Source organism: Lactuca virosa, chromosome 8 (assembly GCF_052849685.1).
Source record: "Lactuca virosa cultivar CGN04683 chromosome 8, Lactuca_virosa_CGN04683_v6, whole genome shotgun sequence".
Classification (NCBI taxonomy): domain Eukaryota; kingdom Viridiplantae; phylum Streptophyta; class Magnoliopsida; order Asterales; family Asteraceae; genus Lactuca; species Lactuca virosa.
In genome coordinates this window covers 292148309-292169247 of record NC_136433.1, presented here as the reverse complement: position 1 = coordinate 292169247, position 20939 = coordinate 292148309, and the positions used below count along the sequence as shown (strand labels likewise).

Genomic DNA, 20939 nt, shown 5'->3' with positions numbered 1-20939 from the left:
ATAAATATTATACCTGGGAGTCGGGATGTTACGCATCCATTTGAAAACCGAAGTACTTGAAACATAAACTGAAAACCATAAGCACAAAGCTTAGTGAGTTTCCCAAAATACAATACCACATACAACCACAAGTTATCTTGCAACATACATATAATTACCATGGGCTCCCCCCATGGTCTTTATCTGGTATGATATGCACTCCCCCCCCCCCCCCCATGGTCTTTCTCTAGAATGCCATGGGCTCCCTCATGGTCTTTCTCTAGAATGTCATGGGCTCCCCCTATGGTCTGGCATCCATGTGCCACGGGCTACCCTCGGGGTCTTCCATGCAAGTATCACAGAGACAACTAGCATATTACATAAAAAATAATGGGCCAGCATTGGTGCCTTCGACCCATGGATATAGTGAGAAGACTCACCTCGGACAGCTGAATCCCGCGGATACTCTCAAACTGCCGATTCGCTAAAATCCCCGCGCTATCAAACAAAACAACACCCAATTTAACAATTGGGTTCCAAACCATAACCATAAGTCCATACTTGTGGTAAAAAGACCATTTTACCCCTAACCTAGCCTTGTCTAAATCTAAGAGCCAAATTTACAATCTGAAAGGCCCAAAGGCCAATTAATCAATCAATGGCCCAATTTTCCAAATTAGGCCCAACCCCTTACATAGGCCTTACCTTAAGGCCTAACCATTCTTTCTAGTCCAAAACACTTTGTGTTCCGATGGCCCAATAATAATTCAAACACTCACGCCCAAAATACCAAAAACCACTCGTGGCCCAAATCATGGCCCAATTTTCCAAATTGGGCCCAAACCCCTTCATGGGCCTTCTCAAAATCACTATCAGACCAAAACCTGATAGCCCAACAGGTCCATGACAATAAGCCCAACCGATGGCCCACACTGAAGCCCAATAAGCAAACTTCCCTTGACTGAGTATGCGGGGAGTACTCAGCTATACGCTAAGCGTACAGGTTGTTTGGCTTGTACAATGCGCGTACAAACTTGTACGCCAAACGTACTCCTCCATTGAGCCAAAACCTTCATTAAGTTCTTAATTCTTGATCCCATAAGTCCAAACCAGATATCCACTTCTAAATGAACGTCTAGAACCATAATGTCACTAACTTGGTGACTTTGCATGCCCCAAGAAGACCCAATCTCATAGTATAGCATTCTACTTTCATGAAAAGGACCCAAACTCAAACATGGATGGTTTTAAACTCTAAAGGTGCCAACTTTATGGACCTTGAACCTAAGAAACACTAAGAGGGGCAACTAAAAGCTCCTGGAATGGGATCAATACCACTAGATCTCATTCTTGGGACCAAAATGAACCAAAACTCAGAAATGATAGATCTAAGAAATCAATGATCAAGTTCAAAGCTTTTTACCTCCAATAAAATGGAAATGAGACACATAAACAAGATCCATAATCTCTTCCTTGATTCCCATCCTTGCACCAAACTCCATCTTCTTGGAAATGGACCAAACACACCAAAAATGGACACCATAAGCTCAAAGCGACACCATGAAGGTTAAAGGAAAATTTAGGGTTTTAAGAGGGTGGAGGCTGACCTAAAAATGAAGGAAAGGGGCTAAAATTATGCTTATATAGGGTACAACCCTAAAATTAGGGTTTTCAACCTGGCCCTCATACGCCGAGCATACCTCCTCGTACGCCCAGCATACGAGGTCTCGCACCCCGACCCACCTCCATAATTACGCTACGTGTCCCTCTAGCTACGCCTCGCATAGCTTCCCTCGCCTCGGTACGACCTGCATACCACCTTTGTACGCCCCGCGTACTAGGGTTTTTCCCCAAACCCTAAATTATCCGAAGACCATAACTTTCTCGATATGACTCCGATTCCAATCATTCTTATATCCATGAAAAGGTATCAAGACGCTCTACACTATTATCAACTCATACTCGCCATAAGATATCCCGAACGAACCTCCACTTCCATAAAAGCCCGAGCTGACCAAAATTACCGAAATGTCCTTTGATTCCAAAACACAATCCGAATACCCGAAACATACAAATTACATTATCCAACTCCAACTGGGTCCAAAAATCAATTCCTCAAGGATCTGAAGTCTGCTAATACCCAATCCTTGATCATCATCCCCAACATGGAACAATTCGAAACAAGGTGTTACACTCCTCGACCATCCCAAAGATCACATGAGTCTGCTCAAGTATGCTGTAGGTAATCTCAGACGAAATGAACTCTCGCATCTGATCATCCAACTATCCGGCTCCAGAACCCGAACCTGGACCCTCACCAGCACCAGAACCACTAACTGATCTTCCTCAAAGGGTCACCATACTGAAAATAGACAATACAAACCATTAAAACACGCATATATATATATATATATATATATATATATATATATATATATATATATATATATATATATATATATATATATATATATATATATAAAACCCTTTTTTCTCCTTTCGCCTAAACCAAAATTATAGGGTTCGTTACACGCCACGTAACCTACCTTTGAACGACGCGATGCTTTCTTCTCCAAGGTACCGTATCGATTTTGTTTTATCACATACCTGTCATTCTTGGTCACCAATGATTAACTTACCGTCGTAGGAATGAAGAGGCCATAAAAACCTTATCCTCTTTTTAAAAAACACAATTAGACAGTGTCTTTCCATTCATCCACCGACTGTCCTCTTTCGGCCGCAACTCCGACTTTCCAGCATCTCTGTCTTTCTCACCAACAAGAAGTCCAACCAAATCATTTACAGAAAGAACTACTGATTTGGCGGCAATATATGATTCATTTTCCCTTATTCGTTAACACAGGTTAGAATTCATTTACTTTTGATATCAATTTTTGTTTTAACTATAACTTTGACGTATCTTTTATATAATTGAGCCACTTATTCATTTATATTGATTCAACCTTGTTTATTTTAAAACTTAGATAACGAATTATTGAATTTCTATTTTATATGTTCAATTGAGTCATGAAAAGGATTGAACAAGAATTGTGATCATTACATATGTTTGTAGAAATATACGTATATGGAAATTTCTATGGAATCCTGATCAGAATTGACATCAAAACTAAACAATTTTTCTCCATGGTTCATTTAGTTATGCCATCTTTTACAACTGCATATCAGTTGGGCTATGGACGCCAATTGTTTGATGAAATGTCTAGGAGACCGTCCTTATTCCATTGTCTCTACTTATTACATTTGCTAATAACGTTTTACCCGAAAATTAAAAATTGGCAGTTTGGATTAATAAAATCTATTGGATGCTGATTGTTAGAATTGTTAAAACTGTTCTGTGGTTCATGGATTTCACAATAAAAATACAGGCAGAGTAGTTACAACTTCCTTTTCTTTTATGTGTACGAAACTAATTAAAAGTTGACGCATATTAATAGTATACGGAATTCTTTTTCAACATAGGTACCATTGAAGACACTCTTCTACTAATTGAATTAAATTTGAATAAAAAAACATAATTGAAATCCTTACCTATGTAAATGTATTGTTACCATTATCTAATATCAATAATTATCCCACCAGTGTAGCATAATTAATAGAATAACTATTTAATTACAAGCATGGTATCTGTTATTTCCATTCCTGGAATCCACCATATAATTGTAGCAAAGAGGAAAAGTTTTAATACTTTATGCCCATACAAGTTATCCACATGAACGTCAAATATACCCAAACATCCCTTTTTCAATAGTAAATATTTGATCCCCTTCAAACAATCAACAAAAATCTGTTTATATTTTAATCTCCACAAACAACCATCAACATCCGTATCACCATAAACCACCTGATGTTCAGCAAATATTAAATGAAAAAAAATAAAAGCACAACGTACTATGTTATAATTTTATATGTTTTCCCAAATCATCAGTTATGTTTTAATCCCTTTCAAACAATCAGCAACATTGTATTACCATAAACCAACTGCTTTTCAGCAGATTAAAAAAATTCAAAATTGATTTTGAAGTATTGAACTATTGATATCCAAACTTCAATAGACTATTTGATTTTCAAGTACAATGTCCTAATAACAATATTGTGAAAATCCATGCAAGATGGAGTGGTGATTGGTGGAAGATAGTTAAGCAAAATTAGTATGATAAAAGGAAAAATAACAAGTAGTTAATTTCATTTCTAGATAAGCATTTCTCCTGTAAAGGAGATAGCTAGGTGAATGTAGTGACAAGTTCATGATTTACTGTTGATGGCTGATAAATACCTAGGCTATCAGTATAATACCAATTAATTTACTTGGAGCATGTTACATTTTTTCTTTGTTCTTTTTGTTATTTCCAGGGTGTTCAACCGTCACCAAGTTCCAGAATTGCTATGAACACAGTCAACATGATGATCTGTGGAGTCACTTCATAGTATGCACACAATCTGTTTGTAAATGCTCAAGTCACTTCTAAAAGATTTTGGCGATAACCATCTGATGAGTTTACTTTTGGAATCAAAAGACATAAACGTTTAATGAGTTTAGAGATATAATTGATAATTTATTACAAAATGTTGATTATTATTCATTGTCTAATGAAATATAAGGTATATGTGTATGTTGTAGTGATAAAAATGACTAACATCTAAGCTACAGGGCAATAATAGCAATGTACTTTTCAATTTTTTTTTATCTATGCGTGATTGGCATACAAGGTCCATGGAAGAAATAGCAATGTACTTTAGGTGTACGTTATTATGTCTAGAGGATTGAAGTTCCATTTTTATTAAGTTGCATTGTTAATAAATGTGCAAAATTTTGACAGCCTCCCAACTATAGGTTTGTCAATTTTGATAACAAAAAAAGATGCTCATGCTGTTATTTGTGAATTTGATCATATGTGTACGCACATGTTACATCTTTTTTCAAATGTTATAGGCTTTCTGTGAATTGTGTTTCCCCTTTTTAGTTCTCATCTTTTATTCAGTGAACCGGTTATGATATCGGTGCCGGAACCCCGCCAGAATCCGCCGCATCCCTAGCTATGGTCCCCGGTGAGATAATCTTTTGTTTGCAAGTTTTGTTTGATCAATTACTTCTTACACAATCAAATTTTCTATCACTAACACTTTCAATATGTACATACAAAGTCATGGTGTTTTATTATGCTTTTATTCTTATTGGTATGAACTATGAAGGTACAAGAAGATGATGATCCGTGTTAATATAATGTAAAATATTACATGTATGATAGAATAAGAAGAAGATTAGGCTTGGTTGTTTGTTGGGCATGAAAGAAGAAGGTTTTGGATGGATACCTATTGTTTGTGGTTATGGTGGTGTGGTGGGTCAGCACTGGATGCTAACACCTTCTTGGAAGCAAGGGATGTAAGCAAGTTGATGTGCATCTACAACCATCAATACATGACAAGTAACATAAAAATTATGCTGCTAATGCATGTGTTTTCTTGAGGTTATATTAAACACCATGAGGGTCAACTACTAATTTTTATATGTAAATCATAGTGGGCAAGGCGTTAAGATACCAAAAATTGTTGTTGTGTTTGGGCAAGTATGCCACATACCCTCTCCTGGCTAATTACTAATTGAAACCACCAGGTCTCGAATACCGAACCACCCATATGGAGAGGCAAGTGTAATATATTATTATTATTATTATAAGGTTTAATCGTTAGTGTTGTACACAATTTGCAAATGGATGAACTCATTTTTTTCATTTCAAGATATCACTTAGAATTGTACTTTAACTTTTTAACATATGCAAATTACCCACCACAAATCATTTGAAAAACCCACCCATCGATCCATGGGTCGTGCTGAGCACGGGCCTCAGAACTTTTCTAGTATATATATATATATATATATATATATATATATATATATATATATATATATATATATATATATATATATATATCGATGAGTCTCCTACTCTACAAGCTTCATGGTATCATCGCAGTTCTCCTTGACTCGAGTACGGATCCTCTGCTTCCAGTAGTATAGGCCCATACTACCTTGCACATCTATCCGTACTTTCCTCAAGGATCGCTGTGAATCCTCCAAGTCACTCCCTATCCATCTATCCGTACTTTCCTCAAGGATCGCTGTGAATCCTCCAAGTCACTCCCTATCCATACATACAATCCTCAACAAGATAAGGCTCCCATCAGTAAATTTCTTCCTAAGTTTTCCTAGGGTAACCACCACACTACTCCTCGCCATCAGCTGCAAAAGGAACTCCCCTAACATCCTCTAACTAGCTCACGAATATAGTTACATATCGCCGACACCAGATAATTCTTCGAATGAAAGGTCTCACACAACAACGGTTGAACTCAAACAAGAGCTGCGCAATAGATTTAAAACCTAACCTTCTAAAGATTCAACAATATGTAACTTAGCATATTCACTTACTAGTTAGCTGAAGTTAGTGGAAACTCCTAAAAGTACAAAGCAAGCAGCATTCGAGCATCGAGTAATCTGAACAAGCATAACCTAAATAGACCATTCTAAAGGCATCTCTCCTACCATTCTATCATGCAAATCCTGAGCAGATCCTTAGCCCTAACTAGCATGCGATTCACAAATTCAAAAATCAAAGAATATCATAAAACATGTATGGGTATTTTGGGAAAACTTACTTGATCTCGTCGATTGCATGCACCACGCCCTTTTTCTTTTATTAGAAAACCCTTTTATAAAACATTTTTTTTGAAAAATCTACCAAACCCTCAGTTTGAGTTCAGACACCCCTAGGAGTATGTCTGAATCCCTCAAACTAAGGCTCTAATACCAACTTGTAACGTCCCAAAACTTAAGACTAAAAAAAAATTGATTTTTAAATTAGTAAAACCATTATCCAAAACAATATCATAAAGACCATAGTGAATCAGAGTGTATCCATAAACATCCAAGTAAATCAGAGTCATGTAAAATGTGGAACAATGTGGTGTGTGTGGAATTTAGTCATCCCGAGCTCTTCCCCTTCGAACCAGAAGTACCTGAAACATAAAATGATAACTGTAAGCACAAAGATTAGTGAGTTCCCCAAAACACCACAAACCATACATATCAAACATATAATGGGCCCTGCCCGGCATCGGGCTCTGCTCGGAACAGATCTATCAGTCATCAAGCCACGCCCGGTATACATACAAACACATAAACACATGCAAAATCACAAAGATAAATAGCATATAATATAATCATCAGGCCCCACCCGATAAACATATCAGAAACATACATGTACAGCCACGCATACAACTACCATCCTAATCATAAATAACCATGGGCCGACATTGGTGCCTTTGAACCACTAAACACAGTAAGGAAACTCGCCTCAAGTTGTTGAATCTCTCAAATAAAATCTCGGTCTGTTGATCCGGAAAATCCTCGCGCTAACATCATCAAATAATATCCAATTAATAATTGGATCTCGACCCATAATCAAGAATCTAAATTATTGGTCCAACATTCAGAGTAAAAGACCATTTTACCCTTTTCTTACTTGCCCAAAACCAAGGCCCAACCTATCTGCTCAAAAGGCCTAAATTTCTAAATGACATCCCAAGGCCCAATATGATCCAACTTCCTAATTGGGCCCAAAAATCATTATGGACCTAATCCCAAGAAAGCTCATAGTCTATCCATAACCGAAAGTCAGAATTCCATTGGCCCAAGAAGGCCCAAATCCTAAAAGCCCAAAATATAGCCCAAACCCGCCAAAGTTAACCGATGGTCAAACTGTTGATTACGATGGGCGTACTCATACTTACGCTTAGCATACTCCTTCCGGGGCCAGTACGCACAACGTACAAGCTGGGTACACCCCGTGCACTACGTAGACAACCAACCCAACTTATTAAGCATTTAATCGGTTAAGCCGTTATGCCAAACTCTCACATCTAATCTTAAATGGTGACTTAACACGTAAAATTGGAAACTTTACTCTCATGCATGTCTTAATAAGACCCAAAACTCAAAGAGAACCATAACAAGGAACCTAACACATGCATGGACCATAATAACTCATAAAGGTTGCATTTTTATGGACAACAGACCTCAAATGTGCTAAGATCTAACATTCATGGCTTCTAGAGTAGACCATAATCTCAAATATGGCTTAAAAGACCCAAAAATGCACAAATAACACCCTAAGTTGGATGTAGCATAAAGAACCATCAAGATGAGAGCTTTTTACCTCAAATGGCTTACTAAGATGAATATGACTCTAGATCTACAAGCTCAAGCCACTCCCAAGAAACCTCCAAGTGTTCTTCTTCTTCTACTTCACCAAAAACACCACCAAAACTCACTTTCAAGCTCAAATCTCACAAATGACACTTAGGGTTTCGATATTAGGGTAAGGAGAGATAGAGGTTGTTCAATAGAAGGCCCAAGGGTCTCTTCAGTTGTCTAAATAGGGCACAAACCCTAAAAATTAGGGTTTTCCCCTGCATTATGTACGCCATGCGTACTCCCACGTACGCCCCGTGTACGTGGGTGAACTCGCGATCCATCGATGAGCTAGTACGCTAAGCGTACTGATAGAGTGCACCCTACGTACTAGCTATGCACTTAAATGATAGAAATTTTACAATAAGGGTTAAAAAGGAAACATACCAAATCTTGAATGTTACAGAAGTAAGCCTTGCACTATGAAGATGGTTCCCTAGCCATGAGATGATCATATACAACCGAACTCATTGCCTTGATCCTTTCCATATTGAACTTGAAATCCCCTTATAAACTTTTATTAAATTGGCATAGATATGCCTTACACATTGCATGTACTCAACATATGGTAGAATATCTTTAGAAGCTTCAAGAAGAACCTATCACATGAAAATAGTTAATTAGAAAGTACACAAAATATTATAGTTAATTAAGAATTAATCACAAAGAAAAACATAGTTACTTTTCCTTGTTTTGATCGTTGATTACACAAAGACCAATATCACCCTGCAATCCAAGGTTATCATTAACCAATTCTAGGAACCATGTCTATTTTACCTTATTCTCTACTTTAACAACTTCCCAGGCAATAGGATACACCTGATTATTTGCATCCCTACCTATTGTAGTTAACATCTCACCCTTGCATTGTCCCTTTAGAAAACAACCATACAACCCTATTACCCTACGGTATCCCCTTTTCTAGCCCTATTTGATTGCTTTAAAGCAAATGTATATTCTGTGAAATTTTTTGGTTTTATCAAGGTTTACACTAACAGAAATCCTAATTGTACTGTCTGGATTGGATCTCATCAACTCATGCCCATAGTCCCAAACTCTTGCATAATGGTCACTCAATTTCCCATTAATTAATGACAATGCCCTCATCCTTAATCTATAGCATTTTGACCATGTTATTGTAATGAAATTTACTTTGTATTTTAACCTATCTCCTTGCATTTTAAGTTAGGTTTCCTAATCAACTCCTTCACAAATTGGCTTTCTAACCAAGTAGGATTCATAAGCCTTGAATTGTTAAAACTCCTAAAACATGTATGCATCTCTTGTCACACCCCCGACCGAGGCGGCGGAACACGCCGGGCTGTGCGACTAAGTTCATGGATCACAGGTAAACTGAATATATAACACAAGTACAACAATAAACAAAATAGCATTTACATTCCATCTTGATGTTTGAATACAAAGTTTTTTTACAAATAATAATAATACATGAATTGCCTTAACTGATAGGCATATAATACAACAGCAAGTAGACTATGTCCCCTGTAATCCAGTCTATCTTGAATGTCTGTTTAGTGATTTACTAATAATACATGTAGTTTTGAGAGTCAACACAAGGTTGGTGAGTGTTACAAGTTTTCTGCTAATAGCAGTAATACTTTTAATAGGTCTAAAAAGTATTTTCTTTGTATGTATAACAATAGTTAATACAGTGTTTGCAATGAGTCTTTAAAAGCCAAAATGTATTTTTGAATGAGTAAGTTCATACTTAAAACTGTGTTTGTAATGAATCTTTGAAAGCAAAAATGTATCTTTTGTATAAGTAAATCCATGCTCAAAATGGTTTTGAAAGAATCAAGTTTATGAATTGTAGTAAGAGATAGATAGAGAGAGAGAGAGAGAGAGAGAGAGATTCGAGTTAATGTTTATAGTGAGTCCTATAACCGAGCTATGTGACTTGAATGTACCCGACTACAACGCTTCATTGGACGTTGCAGAAAAAATTGTAGACACCTATCACCTGCTTCGATTGATCACTCGAGGTTGTAGCTAGCAACCGCAGGTGGGGATGTCAACCCCGTATAGATCTATAAATATGTATCTCGCTCCGAAGATTAACTGTTATAGTAGTTTGGGTATTCTAAGTGGTTAGACTTAGCTAATGAATAAAGTAACTTGTCACTAAAAAGCCCTTAACTAAAAAGTTTGTGAATAACTCTCAGCCCTAACTTAATTGTGATTGAGTCACTAGGCATAATGAATATCGTTGTATAAAGTTTATAAAAGCCGAGTATGTTTGACATGTATGTAAAAGTGTAATGTCTTTCTTTTATAAAGATGTATGTTTCAAAGTAATGAACATATGTACATGTATAAACTTTATGCATTTAAACATAAAAATATACATGAATAGTAATAGTTTGAATCCTTGAAATACTACAAAGTGTTATAACATGCTTGTCATAATATGCAATATCACATGAAAATCATATAATTTTGTATCATGTAGTATTTGTTGTGTGAACTGGTTATTTTACGATAAAATAATCATAATACGTATATGAAAAGTTTATACTAGTTTATTCATAACAATATGGTAAATTATTAAATAATAATATTTTTATAGACTACATTTATTGTATTTTCGCATGAAAAGGAAATTGATTTGTATAAACAAAATATTTAGGCACATGTATCCCCCCTCCCCCCCCCCCCCCCCGAAATAATTAAAATATTAAAAAGGGGTCGTAAGCACTCACCCTTGAAGCGTGAGTTCCAATCATTCAAATTCGGTTTCTTTGAGAAGTTTGACGTGAGAAACCGTAAATCCGCAATTCTTGAACTTTGAAATATTCTCGGGACAATTTCATAACAAATTTGAACTATCAGGGACTGATTTGGTAAAATAATTTCAAAAGAGGGGCTAAAATGGTTATTTTATTCAAAGTTTGAAGATTGTGATTTATTCTGTTAAAAATAATCAAATGATGGGGCTGTTTGTGGATAAATGGAATCACCTTTTGTGTAACATCCCGAAATTCAGGTACAACTATTTAGCCCTTCTTTTATTCAAAGTGTCAAGTTAAGCCCTTAAGAGGAATTGGTAGCAAATGAGTACGCTGGGCGTACTCAAGAGTACGCTGCGCGTACTCATGCGCTTATTTTGGACGCGGACTCGCCTGAGTACGCTGGGCGTACTCAGGGTTACGCTGGGCGTAATGTGTCCAGGTGCAAACCCTAATTTCTGACTTGTGCCCTATATATTGGATGCTAAGGCTCATTTCTCAGCCTCCATAGCAGTGAGTAAAACCCTAAGAGAGAACTTTTCATCGTTCTTAGTGAGTGTGTGTGATTTTGGAGCTAAAAGTGCCTTGGTGTGCTAGTGAAGAAGAAGGAGAGGAGTTTGTGGAGACTAGAGTTTGAAGTGCAAGTTTGGATCTGAGATCTACAGAGGAAGGAGCTGCATTTGGAGGTATAAAGTTCAAAACTTTCCTCTTCATTTGGTTTGTTGCTTCATGGACCATTTTAGGGTTAAAAGTCCCAAAGGTGGAGACTTTATGAGCGTAATGTGCTCCATGGACCTAGATCTGTCCCATTTCAGTGGTATTTGTGTTATAGATCCATAAAGTTCCCATCTTGGTCGTGGATATGAGATCATGCTTGAGTATTGGGCTTTCTAGTGTTAGGAAATGGTATATTTTGGGTGTTAGTGACTTGTTCAGCCATGCAAAGGCTTAAAGTCATCGACTTTATGGATTAAGAGGCTTAAAAATGGTCAGATCAAAAAGCTGGACGTGAGTCTTAACTGTTTAAGACCTCAAGAGCTAAGGGACTGAAACTGGGATTTACGCCGGGCGTAATCCCAATACGCGCGGCGTACGGGGTGGCGTTCCCCGATTCTGAGAGACTGCCGGGTACGCCCAGCGTACACATCTGGTACGTGCAGCGTAACCCGGAGGGTTGACTTTTGGTTGACTTTTAGGGTTTGGTCTATAGTGGGGCCTTTGAGTTATGAGAGGGGTAAAATGGTCTTTTACCCTTCTGAGAGTACTAAGAGGAGGAATAGTCTAGCCTTGAGAGATGTATTGATTGAGAGTATTTATTTTACATGATTAGGCGGAGGCTAGACCTGATTTTACAGAGTTCGAGCTTTACCGAGTTACCCGAGGTGAGTCTTCTCACTATACTTTACCTAGAGTGGTAACAGAGTTATGTGACAGGGTTATTGTATGCTATCTATGTGATTTGTGGCACGGCATTATTTCTATGTGATTTATGCTGTGTGTATACCAGAGTTAGGACCGGAAGGTCCAAAGAGCTAGGACCAGAGGGTCCACAGAGTTAGGGCCCAAGGGCCCACAGAGTTATAGCCTCGAGTGGCTAATGTGTATTATGTTCTATAGTTATGTGCCAGTGTATTTGTATGCTATTTATGTGTTGAGATTTATTGTGATATGTGATATGCATGATCCAGAGTTATCAGAGTTAGGACCTTTGGGTCCATAGAGTTAGGGCTAGAGAGCCCACAGAGAGTTGGGACTGGAGGGTCCCACTGAGACACACTGACCAGAGGGTCAGCAGAGTCATAGCCTCGAGTGGCTAATATGTGTTAGAGTGGTATTTTGGGGAACTCACTAAGCTTTATGCTTACGGTGTTATGTGTTTCAGGTACCAGTGGTGATCGCGGGAAGGCGCCGGCATGATCTGTACACACACCCGCAGAGTTTATTATGATTTGATCTTGTGATTTGTAGTGAGATAAAATTGATACATTGTTTTTGAAAGCAATTGTGGATGAATTTATATGGTTTTAAAAAGTGAAAAATTGTTTTGAAAATTTGGGTGTTACAAGTTGGTATCAGAGCCTTGGTTTGAGGGATTCGGATTCATCTTCGGGCGTATCTGAACTCAAACTGAGGATTTGAGAGAAATTTTGATGACTAAAAACTTTTTAAAAGAGTAAAAAGAGTTTTGAGACAAACAGAGCAGAGCCGTGTGTACGATCAGCCAGCGCCCGAACGGTGAATTCCCAAAATACCCTTGCAATTAGTGTTATGAGATATATTATGTTATGATATGCGATGAGTTATGCTATGCATGCTAGAGTAGACTAGGTATTCTTATTAGGAGTAGAGTGGCCTGATATGTGATGCCTTAGTCTAGGAGTTTTGCTGCTAGGGATACTTGAGAGTGTTTAGATAGCAGCGAGGAGTTATGAGAGAGCTGCTAGTGAGTAGCATATGGTTAAAGAGAGTAGAGTACTTGGGACTTGGGATCCAAGGAGGAGGACTTAGAGTGAATACTGATGCGGTGTGGACGGTAGTATAGGGCCCGTACTACTGAAGACACCGGAGCAGCGCGCACCCTAAGTAAGAATCCATTGGGTACTCAGGAACAAGTAGGGTTGAGTTATCGAGTGCGAGTATACTCGATCGAGTCTCTGGTATCTTCATATTGTGTTTCAGAGACATCATGGTTGGAACACCGCACACGCCGGAGGGCAGCGGTATTAGCGATGAAGAGATTCGCAGTATGATTTTGACGAAATGACCGTGGCGATCCGGAGGATTGTGAGTAGCGGATCGAGGGGTGATGTCATGGTTCGAGTACCATGATTAGTAGCAAATCGAGAGGTGATGTCATGGTTCGAGTACCATGATTGGTGGCAAAATGAGAGGTGATGTCATGGTTCGAGTACCATGATTAGTAGCAGATCGAGAGGTGATGTCATGGTTCGAGTACCATGATTGGTGACAGATCGAGAGGTGATGTCATGGTTGGAGTACCATGATTAGTAGCAGATCGAGAGGTGATGTCATGGTTCGAGTACCATGATTGGTGACAGGTCGAGAAGTGATGTCATGGTTCGGGTACCATGATTGGTAGCAGATCAAGAGGTGATGTCATGGTTCGAGTACCATGATTGGTGGCAGATCGAGGGGTGATTTTGTGGTTCGAGTACCATGATTTGAGGCGGGTTGAGAAGAGAGGACATGGTTCGAGTACCATGAAATGTGGCGGTGAGTGCTTCTAGTTTTGCCGGTTATTCCGCAGCGATTATCTAGACCAAGGTCGGATGTGAAGGAGTATGGGCCCAGAAGGCCAGGAAGAACGAGTTTTAGTGGAGCATCCCATGATAGGGAAACCGAGTTAGCTCCAAGGGATTGTTGGTGATATGCCATTCGAGTCGCAAGAATCAGAGTAGAGTAGGGACGGTGCGTTATGGAGGGATACGGTCTGAGCTGGAGAGCCGGCCGATAGTAGATATGTCACTTCCCGTGACCCGAGTGGTGCTATTTCCGTTTCTTGTGGGGGGTGTAAGAGGTGTTGAGATTTCGGTTTCTGAGTTGGAGTGAACCCTGTGGGATCGCACTGATGGTGACTTTTCAATCAGAGTATCCGGCAGTAGGTCTTCCGCGAGGGAGTGATATAGTTTGAGCAGGTTGACAGTGGAGACTGAAATGGTCAAGGATCAGGATGCACCCTAATTGAGTATAATAGGGCAGGTGTTAGGTGCGGTATTGGGCGATCAAGAAGGGTATATCAGGGCAGTGACTCCTATTATTTCTGAGAGGTATAAGGGGTAGAAATGTGGTTTCGGCTCTTGTGATAAGGAGCATGTTGGAACGTTGGGCAAGGAGTCAAGGATGAGGAGTATGATGGTTCATTATTTCCAGATCCAGAGTTAGTGTTAACACGGGACAGTTGGGAGGTCCGGTGAGAGTATAGTGTGAGGTCCTGAATGACTAGAGGTAGTCACGATGGTAAGTTCTGAAGGTTGCATACGAGACCTTGGTATCTGGAGTTGTTTGATCCTTGTCAGAGAAATCATCAAGCGTTGCATAGCACCTTGCGGAATTAGGTGCGATGTTACTGGTGGAGACAGCATGAGGGATAGAGTGTTGGTGCACCAATTGGTGGTGGTTTGAACCCTAAGCGGGGAAGAACCGAGTATTTGAATTGAGGAATCCGCACCTGCTGCTAGAGTTACCGAGGTTCGGCCAGCGAAGGTCGAGGCACCGAAGGCTCGCGGGAGAGCTTTACAGTTAACAGCGAAGGAGTTCCGCGCATCGCCCGATGTTGTGGCTGGTACTTTTTGTGGGTTCCGTACCTGTTTTGGTGATAATTGACTCGGGAACGAGTCGATCATTTGTGTCAATAACGTTTGGTCGGCACATCAGTAGCCGACGAGAAGCGATGAGTCGACCTCTACGAGTTTCCATAGCGGACGAGCGAGCGGAGTATGTTATGAATGTGAGTCGAGGATGTGTACTCGAGATCTTCGGTGTTGAGTCCCCGATAGATCTGGTCCCGATATCGATGGGGGACGTGTGTGTCATAGTGGGCATGGTTGGGTTAAGCCGATTTGGGGCTGTCATAGACTGCGAGCGACAGTTGGTGACGATACGAGACCCCAGTGGGGGAGTACTTACGGTGTACAACGAGGGTAACCGATGTGGGTCGGTGTTTTGTTCAACCGCCAGAGCGAGACAGAGTTTTCAGCAAGGCTGCAGCGGGTATGTGTCCTATGTGATGGACACACGAGAGGCCGCTGGGAGGCCAAGTTCGATGGATGACGTTCCGATAGTACGAGAGTCCTCGGATGTTTTTCCCGAGGAGTTGCCGGGTGTGCCTCCCGAGAGGCAAGTAGAGTTTCGCATCGAGTTGGTTCCGGGGGCAGCGCCTATCGCCAAGGCGCCTTATCGCCTTGCGCCGCCAGAGACGCAGTAGTTATCCTCGCAGCTTCAGGAGCTACTAGGGAAGGGTGTTGTGATGTTACGGGAAGCCATAGTACTCACTAGTCAGAGAGAGGTTGTTGTGATACTATGGGGAGCCGTAGTACTTACTAGTCAGAGAGAGGTTGTTGTGATACGATGGGGAGCCGTAGTACTCACTAGTCAGAGAGAGGCTGTTGTGATACTATGGGGAGCCGTAGTACTCACTAGTCAGAGAGAGGTTGTTGTGATACTATGGGGAGCCGTAGTACTCACTAGTCAGAGAGAGGTTGTTGTGATACTACGGGGAGCCGTAGTACTCACTAGTCAGAGAGAGGTTGTTGTGATACTATGGGGAGCCGTAGTACTCACTAGTCAGAGAGAGGTTGTTGTGATACTATGGGGAGCCGTAGTACTCACTAGTCAGTAGGAGGTTGTGGTGATGTTATGGGGAGCCGTAATACGCACTAATTAGCGAGAGGTTGTTATGAGGAAGCCTTCTTGATCTGAGCATGACACAGGAGGGTTTTAGGCTTGAAAAGCCCTACGCATGAGTTTTGGGAGCCTGGTGGTCGGACCAGGGGTGAGACCGGGGTCTCCTCAATGATTGGGAATCATTACATTCTGAGTAAGTGTGGACATCAAATCCGAAGGGATTGGATAAGTGAAGTACACATGGGTTGCGGGTCCCCAAGCTATGAGTTGAATGAGTCATTGGAACGAGCGATTCCAACTACGGGCGGACCAAACTCTTGAGTTGAGTTGAGTCCTGGTGATGTGTTGTACAGACCGGACCGAAGGGTCCAACGATATAGACCGGACCGAAGGGTCCAACGATGAGTATCAGATGATAGAGGTCGGGGTTGAGTCGATCTCCAGTTGGGTACGAGGTTGCATTTCAGTACCGCCTACCACCCACAGACAGACGGGCAGAGCGGGCGGACGATTCGGACGCTCGAGGACATGCTTCGGGCATGTGTATTGGACTTCGGAGGAAGTTGGGACACGTATTTACCCTTGGTTGAGTTTTCCTATAACAACAGCCATCATTTGAGCATCAGTATGCCACCCTTTGAGCTGTTGTATGGGAGGAGGTGTCGGACTCCCATTTGTTGGGGTGAGGTCGGGCAGCGTGTGATGGGTAGTACAGAGATAGTACTTCAGACGACTGAGCAGATTCAGCGGGTCAGACAGAGGTTGTTGAACCACTCAGAGTCGCCAGAAGAGTTATGCGGATAGGCAACGATCCGAGCTTGAGTTCCAGGTTGGTGATTTAGTACTCCGGAAGGTATCTCCTTGGAAGGGGGTGATCCGATTCAGGAAGAGGGGTAAGTTGGGACCTTGGTATATTGGTCCTTTCAGGGTGACTGCCAGGGTGGGCAGGGTAGCGTATCGTTTGGAGCTACCTACGGAGTTGAGCCAGATTCACGATACCTTCCACGTGTCTCAGTTGAGGAAGTGTATCGCTGATGAGTCGGCAGTGGTTCCGTTAGAGGACATTCAGGTGGATGCGAGCCTGACTTATGTTGAGAGACCGGTTGCGATTGTGGATCGAAGGATCAAGACTTTGAGAAACAAGGAGGTGCCATTGGTTCAAGTCCAGTGGCAACATCGGAAGGGTTCTGAAATGACCTGGGAGCCGGAGTTAGAGATGCGCGAGCAGTATCCAGAGTTATTTGTTGAGTGAGACTTCGAGGGCGAAGTCTAGTTCTAGTGAGGGAGAATTGTAACATCCCGAAATTCAGGTACAACTATTTAGCCCTTCTTTTATTCAAAGTGTCAAGTTAAGCCCTTAAGAGGAATTGGTAGCAAATGAGTACGTTGGGCGTACTCAAGAGTACGTTGCGCGTACTCATGCGCTTATTTTGGACGCGGACTCGCCTGAGTACGCTGGGCGTACTCAGGGTTACGCTGGGCGTAATGTGTCCAGGTGCAAACCCTAATTTCTGACTTGTGCCCTATATATTGGATGCTAAGGCTCATTTCTCAGCCTCCATAGCAGTGAGTAAAACCCTAAGAGAGAACTTTTCATCGTTCTTAGTGAGTGTGTGTGATTTTGGAGCTAAAAGTGCCTTGGTGTGCTAGTGAAGAAGAAGGAGAGGAGTTTGTGGAGACTAGAGTTTGAAGTGCAAGTTTGGATCTGAGATCTACAGAGGAAGGAGCTGCATTTGGAGGTATAAAGTTCAAACCTTTCCTCTTCATTTGGTTTGTTGCTTCATGGACCATTTTAGGGTTAAAAGTCCCAAAGGTGGAGACTTTATGAGCGTAATGTGCTCCATGGACCTAGATCTGTCCCATTTCAGTGGTATTTGTGTTATAGATCCATAAAGTTCCCATCTTGGTCGTGGATATGAGATCATGCTTGAGTATTGGGCTTTCTAGTGTTAGGAAATGGTATATTTTGGGTGTTAGTGACTTGTTCAGCCATGCAAAGGCTTAAAGTCATCGACTTTATGGATTAAGAGGCTTAAAAATGGTCAGATCAAAAAGCTGGACGTGAGTCTTAACTGTTTAAGACCTCAAGAGCTAAGGCACTGAAACTGGGATTTACGCCGGGCGTAATCCCAATACGCGCGGCGTACGGGGTGGCGTTCCCCGATTCTGAGAGACTGCCGGGTACGCCCAGCGTACACATCTGGTACGCGCAGCGTAACCCGGAGGGTTGACTTTTGGTTGACTTTTAGGGTTTGGTCTATAGTGGGGCCTTTGAGTTATGAGAGGGGTAAAATGGTCTTTTACCCTTCTGAGAGTACTAAGAGGAGGAATAGTCTAGCCTTGAGAGATGTATTGATTGAGAGTATTTATTTTACATGATTAGGCGGAGGCTAGACCTGATTTTACAGAGTTCGAGCTTTACCGAGTTACCCGAGGTGAGTCTTCTCACTATACTTTACCTAGAGTGGTAACAGAGTTATGTGACAGAGTTATTGTATGCTATCTATGTGATTTGTGGCACGGCATTATTTCTTTGTGATTTATGCTGTGTGTATACCAGAGTTAGGACCGGAAGGTCCAAAGAGCTAGGACCAGAGGGTCCACAGAGTTAGGGCCCAAGGGCCCACAGAGTTATAGCCTCGAGTGGCTAATGTGTATTATGTTCTATAGTTATGTGCCAGTGTATTTGTATGCTATTTATGTGTTGAGATTTATTGTGATATGTGATATGCATGATCCAGAGTTATCAGAGTTAGGACCTTTGGGTCCATAGAGTTAGGGCTAGAGAGCCCACAGAGAGTTGGGACTGGAGGGTCCCACTGAGACACACTGACCAGAGGGTCAGCAGAGTCATAGCCTCGAGTGGCTAATATGTGTTAGAGTGGTATTTTGGGGAACTCACTAAGCTTTATGCTTACGGTGTTATGTGTTATGTGTTTCAGGTACCAGTGGTGATCGCGGGAAGGCGCCGGCATGATCTGTACACACACCCGCAGAGTTTATTATGATTTGATCTTGTGATTTGTAGTGAGATAAAATTGATACATTGTTTTTGAAAGCAATTGTGGATGAATTTATATGGTTTTAAAAAGTGAAAAATTGTTTTGAAAATTTGGGTGTTACATTTTGGGGATTGGGACCTATTTTGAATAAAGAATTTAATAGTGAGGGCATTTTGGTCATTTCTTAAATCAAAATGACTTAGGGCTTTTTGTGCCCGTGCTCGATGTATGATCAGGCAAAATTAGAGAGGCACGACTCAAACACAAGGCATATGCAAAAGAAGGAACTGAGGCAAAGAGAAATCGGAAGCAAATCAGTTGGGAGGGAAAAAAACTCGATCCTCGTCTGATCGGGGAAAGGAATCAGCATCGATTTCGACTGATTGAGAAGACGACCGAACGGGATCGTCATGGAAACAATGGAGGGGAAAGCTGGACACGAACGAAGCAGCGGGGGAATAGGCGTACAAGGGTATCAGCGCTTCGTTGGTCGATTAATCGCGATGAGGGAGTGTTTCCGGGTCACCGAGTTCGAAGAGAGGGAAAGGGGAGGACCTCTAGGGTTTGGATAGATCGAAGGAAGAAGAAGAACGAAGCTGCGGTGATCTTTGGTGGTTCCAGCAGTAGCAACATCACCGTTGATGGTGGTGGGGTTTTCTCGGTGGTGGGTCACGATTGAAATCAAAATCAATGGGAGGTTTGATCCTCGTCTGAAGGAACGAACAAAAGAGGAAGCACTTTTGGTCCTTATTTGATCAATGAAGAAAATGAACGACAAGGTCAGGCAACAATTTTTGGTCTAGTGGTTTTGAGTTTATGGATGGTGAGTAAATGAGGATGGAGCACCATCGGGGCTTCACTATTTCGAAGAAAGAAGAAAGAGGGGAGCGAGAGTTAGGCAGTCGCGGTTATTTTGCCGACCAGGGCTAACCTCCCATTGATTTTGATTTCAATCGTGACCCACCACCGAGAAAACCCCATCACCATCAACGGTGATGTTGCTACTGCTGGAACCACCGAAGACCACCGCAGCTTCGTTATTCTTCTTCCTTCGATCTATCCAAACCCCAGAGGTTCTCCCATTTCCCTCTCTTCGGACTCGGCATCCCGAAAACACTCCCTCATCGCGATTAATCGACAAACGAAGCGCTGATACCCTTGTACGCCTATTCCCCCGCTGCTTCGTTCGTGTCCAGCTTTCCCCTCCCTTGTTTCCATGACGATCCCGTTCGGTCGTCTTCTCAATCAGTCGAAATTGATGCTGATTCTTTTCCCCGATCAGACGAGGATCGAGTTTTTTCCCTCCCAACTGATTTGCTTCCGATTTCTCTTTGCCTCAGTTCCTTCCTTTGCATCTGCCTTGTGTTTGAGTCGTGCCTCTCTAATTTTGCCCGATCATAATGCTTTTGGCTTGCTATTGTTCGATTCATACAGATCTTCCTCTCTTTTCTTCTTCTTCTTCTTCTTCTTCTTCTTCTTCTTTTTTGAAAGGAATTGATGAAGGAAGGTGGATGTTTAGGATTGATGTTTTACAGAGAAGTGAAGGAGAAGAAATGGATGTTTGATGATCTCTTGGTT

The 20939-nt window shown here is 41.3% G+C and overlaps 1 long non-coding RNA gene across 2 annotated transcripts; it reads left to right on the top strand.

Moving 5' to 3' along the window:
• Nucleotides 1-2500: 2500 nt before the first annotated feature.
• Nucleotides 2501-5667, top strand: LOC145134781 (uncharacterized). Of its 2 annotated transcripts, XR_013719347.1 has the most exons (3): nt 2511-2842; nt 4351-5046; nt 5191-5667. It is a non-coding gene; the product is annotated as an uncharacterized LOC145134781 (long non-coding RNA). The 2 variants fall into 2 exon arrangements; XR_013719346.1 differs by lacking the exon at nt 5191-5667 and having other exon boundaries at nt 2501-2842; nt 4351-4684.
• Nucleotides 5668-20939: the final 15272 nt, after the last annotated feature.